Raw genomic sequence first — 4,293 nt, 5'->3', positions numbered from 1 at the left:
GTTCCAGTGTTTGAGAACTCTGACTATGGGGGGGTAAAAAAAAAAGTAAAAAAAAAAAAAAAAAGTTGCTTATTTCTAGCCATTCCTTACATCTAAACAGAACTAACTACACGTGTTCCAACTGGTGTCTCTTCCCTCCTCCATGGTGTCACCATGCACCTCTGAGAAGAGACTGGATCCATCTCCTCTATATCCTCCCACTAGGTAGCTATAGGCAGCAGTAAGGCCCCTAGGCCTTCTCTTCTTATGGCTGAGCAAACACGGCGCTCTCAGACGCTCTTCGTACATTATCTACCAGTCCCCAAGAACTCCAGCTGCTGGTAACTAATATCATTTTGCCTTTAGGATATAACCAAAGCATAAAGAATCTCCAGAAGACCTCTTTATAGCTGAGTTCTCCCTTCAGTTTTATGAGAGCTACACTAGTTTTGTGATGTAAAATTGAAAACAGCAACGTATTAAAGTTATTCTCAAAAACAGACAGTATAGTTCAGTCTTCACAATAGTGTAGCTATTAAAATCTCCAGGATTTCCCAACAGATAGCTAATGTGATTTGATGATATGGAGGCTGAAGGTCTGTGAGCAGCTGAGGCAATATAAGAGGTTGCGGTTGCTGGGTATTTCATGCTGTCCCTAGTCTCCTCCACATCACCTCCTGCTTATTCTTAACCTTTCCCATGCTCCTAGCTGTGGAAAGCTCTGCTTTTGCACCAGCTCTGGCACTCATTACAGTAAGTGAGTCAATTCAGCTTCTTGGCAGAAAACAACCCACTTTTATTTTGTCTGGGTATGTTTTCTGCCATATTAATGAGCTCAAACAACTCAAGAAGGGATCCAACAAAAACCAGTCCCATTGCACAATAAGGAGAAACTGTGCACAGCTGGGATCAGGATGGTAGTGGTAAAAATACTGTCTTTTAGGACCGATGTGCGGCTAGCTCAACTTACCCTGTGGATTCCTGCCTCTGCTGGTTATTATTAGATAATTCAGTCCTGTTCTCTCTGAGATTAACAGGAATGCAGCTGCTGATTCCTGAGAAAGGCAGGGAAATGCAGTAAAAAGCTAGGGAATGCAGTACCTTTGGACCTGAGAGAAAGCTGTCCTTTACCTCTGCTCTACTAAGCACTTGCTATGTGACCACTGGCCAGTACTTTAGCTGCTCTGAGCCTTTCTCCATATCTGTAAAAAAATGCTAGAAGCACTACACTTCCCCAAGAGGTTTTGTACAGATAATACATCAAAAGCTTTTGAAGTTCATAGACAAAGAAATATACAGATCCCGGGGCCATCTAATTACCTAGAATAAATTACTAGACCACAATACAATAATCAGTACTAAATTCTCAGTGCCCTTTCTGAGGATGTTGCACAGCAATTCAGCATGCAATAACCAAGCTGAAACAAAAAAAAAGCAAAACTATGGGATATCTTTTCTTATGTATACTAAATATGTATTTTCCTTAATAGAATTAAATATATTTCTACAAAATGGCTTCAGGTTGCACCAGAGGAGATTTAGATTGGATATTAGGAAAAATCTCTTCACCAAAAGGGTTATGAAGCATTGCAAGAGGCTGCCCAGGGAAGTGGTTGAGTCACCATCCCTGGAGGTACTTAAAAGATGTGGAAACGTGGCACTTAGGGACATGGTTTAGTGGTGGACTTGGCAATATTAGGTTTACAGTTGGGCTTGATGATCTTAAGGGTCTTCTCCAACCTAAATGATTCTATGATTCTATGAAAATGAACACATATTCGATAGTATGTTTTAATAACTACTATCCTTCTGTACTCTCTGTGGATGTATGGCACCTCTCACTTGAAATATTATTTTTTTCTGCTTTGCTTTAGTTCTCCTGCACGATATAAGAGCTCAGGTTAGTGCAGGATTAATGGAACTTGTTGAAATCCAGTGTAGTGATAGTCTCAGGGTTCTCACACAATTCCACTGCTGCTTCTTGTTTTTAATATCTTCACCACATATGGAAACCAGAGCCTGGAGTGTGCATCACTAAATTTTCAATTCTGAGCCTGGATTTAGAGACAAAAGTGTCAAATATCAGTATTTAGAGCAATTCACCTTTCTTCTAATCCTACTATTATACATAGCAATTTCACTTAAGCTTATTTTTGGACATATCCACTATCCAGTGCAAAAAAGACACGTGAAAAAATGCCCTGTATGAGCAACAGTTGCCTTGCCTCTGCTAACTTGAAAGTGAACATAAAGAACAGAATGAGCCTATGAGAACTGGTCATAACATCTGTTTATGGAGCATGAACTAGATTAATACATTTGATAAAAATAATTAAAACAAAAAAGGTAGCAAAATACAACTGTTACGAAACCAGTAGAATACTAACTCAGTTTTAATGCTTCCCTTCAATGCAGTGTGGATATTCCCTCAGGAATAAATTTTGCAGTAAGTTGCCATATTTTTGTATGGAAGCTAGACCAAGTATCTCTGTGTTAAGGATTTTGAGGCACAGAGTATCCACTATATCACTAATGAATACTTATATTTCTCTGAATTATTCATTTTAATTCCCAAGAATGCTTCATTTTATCTATATAAAATTCTTGTGTGGTTTTTTTCTGATTTTCACGTTTTGATTTGAGTAATACTATGCGTGTAAAAATTTATTGGCTTAATAGCTACTTTTCAACGTGCTTAGTATTAGTTGTCTTTAAAATGCAAATTTATTTAGTCTAAGCTTTATTTTTGTCCACTAGAAAGACAGCAACTGCAACAATGATTGCTTAGGGTTTGAACAGTGTGAGAGTGATTCTAAATATAAAATGTCATTCAGGGAAAACTATTGTCTAATATCAGGTCAGAAGTAAAACCATTCCACGAGACATTTCGTTGCATCACCGCAGTCATGGCTTCACAACAAAACTGTTCTTGCCAAATGGTAACAGAGTACTGCATGTGGAGACCTTCCAAAATAAACCGAGGAGACAAAAGGTGGAGTTGTTCGTTCTAATCTCCTTCCTCTGGATCCATGAAAAGTTTCCCTGCATACGGGTGCTGCAGACGATCTACATAAATGTAAGGGCATTGGCAGCCAAGGTCATGATCTGTTTGTGTTTGCTCCCTGAGCCAGTAAGAGAGACTGACTTCATCCATGTGTGCAAGCATATACACTCTCACACATACCACTCATCTTCCCAGCAGGCAAAAGGGCCTATGTGACAGCGTGACTCATTACCCTGGCACACTGAACACTTTATGCCTACACCTGTTCCAGGCTAGTTCAAAATATTTGCCTTCAGTTTTTCCTGGGGGAACACAAAGATCAGCCATCAGTAAGGAAAAGCAGGATTCAACCACCAAGCCCTCTCTGTCACTAAGAGGGAGAAGGGAAAGACATGTGGACATCTGGCATCCACTCTTTAATTCACACTGTATCACATGCTTTGAGTAGCCTGACACAGTCACATTTTGCCCTTAACTTGATGTCAATAAAAAAGAATCATCCAGAAAGAACAGAATTTAATTACCAACATCCTTCCATTCTGCTGAGATGGAAAAAAAAAAAAAAACCCAAACGCAAACCACAACCAAAAAACCCACACCAAAAGCAAACAACTGGGTTTATTTGCTATTGAAAATTGTTCTTTAGGAACTAAATTATGTTGTCTCTGAAAAATGCATTGTAAATATTTATGTGCTTAATGAACATGTTTCAAAATGTGTTCACTACCTTAAAATATCCAAAAAAAACAGTGGGGCTATATTCAGAGGTGGAGAAAACTTCCATTCGAGTTCAGTCCGCAGAACAAGAGGTCAAAAAGCTGCATATGGAACAAAAGCACCATTTGCAGGAAGCCACATTGCATGGGCAGTTGAAAACAAGCTCCATCTTCATAAATGTAGTATTTCAGGGAAACGAATTCAATTTTATTGTAATTGAGTTCTCCAAAATCAATGGGAGTCTCCATTATTTCTGCCAGGCTCAAGATTGAGTTAGTAAGTATATCTAACTTCCAAAACCTCTACCTCTGTCATGAATAATACACACAAGGCTCCCAACTGGCACTTGCTAGATATGGGCTTGATTTCCCATGGGCTCCTTCCTTTAAAGGAAGCTAATTCTTTCAAAACTATCTCAGCACTGCGCTGCCTCACACCATCTTACCGTAAAGGTACGGCCACAGTTCCACCCTTCCTTACCCTGCAGGCAGCTTCCTTGGGACTGGGCCCACGATCTGTACTAGTAACTCTGCAAATAGTAACGCTCGTGTGTTGTATAATAAATACCCCAGGAAAAAAAAATGTTCTCTTCA

This window comes from Pelecanus crispus, chromosome 1 (assembly GCF_030463565.1).
Source record: "Pelecanus crispus isolate bPelCri1 chromosome 1, bPelCri1.pri, whole genome shotgun sequence".
Classification (NCBI taxonomy): Eukaryota; Metazoa; Chordata; class Aves; order Pelecaniformes; family Pelecanidae; genus Pelecanus; species Pelecanus crispus.
Note: the sequence above shows the minus strand (reverse complement) of the source record.